Raw genomic sequence first — 671 nt, 5'->3', positions numbered from 1 at the left:
AAGCCCCTCCCCTGCTCCCCCCCCCGCGCCTCTTCGCGGAGTGGGAGCCCGCGTTGTTACTGGCCGCGCGCGACCCGCTCGCCCCGCCCCCGCGCCGCTTCGTCGGGGAGCCCGCGTTGTTATTGGCAGCGAGCGCCCCGCTCGCCCCGCCCTCCCGCCCGGGAGGCTCCGCCCACTCAGGCCCCGCCCCAAAGCCGCGCCCTATGAGGTGGTGAAGAAGAGCGAGGAGGCCCCGCCCACCCAGGCCCCGCCTCGAGCCCCGCCCTATGGGGCGTCGGGAGGGGGAGGGAGGAAGAGCGCGGAAGCTCCGCCCACTCTGGCTCCGCCCTATGAGGCGGCGGGGAGGGGGGCAAGCGCGGAGGCCCCGCCCACCGCGGCCCGCCCCGCCCACCGGGCTGGGGCCCTCCGTGGGGCGGCAGAGAAGCGGCCGCGCCGCGGGTTTCCACGGTGCGTCTATTTGTCCCCTCTCCTTTGTGGGGTGGGGGAGAGGGGGGGTCTTTCCACGACGCTAACGGCCAGGCCGCGACGTTCAGCAAAGCACGAGGATTACTACTACAAGCTCCTCACAACCCTCAGCCCCCGCCCTTCCCGGGCCAAGTCCCAGGGTTCCGCCCCTGCGCCACGCCCACGAACCCGCGCTTACGCGGGGCCCCGCGCGACACCCTCGGCCC

At 74.8% G+C, this 671-nt stretch overlaps 1 protein-coding gene across 1 annotated transcript in view; it reads left to right on the top strand.

The window, feature by feature from the left end:
* The window catches only part of LOC105995961 (chromosome unknown open reading frame, human C3orf58), a 23,356-nt gene that overhangs the window by 585 nt on the left and 22,100 nt on the right, over positions 1–671 (top strand). The window lies entirely within an intron of this gene.

This window comes from Dipodomys ordii, unplaced genomic scaffold (assembly GCF_000151885.1).
Source record: "Dipodomys ordii isolate 6190 unplaced genomic scaffold, Dord_2.0 Scaffold124, whole genome shotgun sequence".
NCBI classification, from domain to species: Eukaryota; Metazoa; Chordata; class Mammalia; order Rodentia; family Heteromyidae; genus Dipodomys; species Dipodomys ordii.
This window is presented reverse-complemented; position numbering and strand designations above follow the sequence as displayed.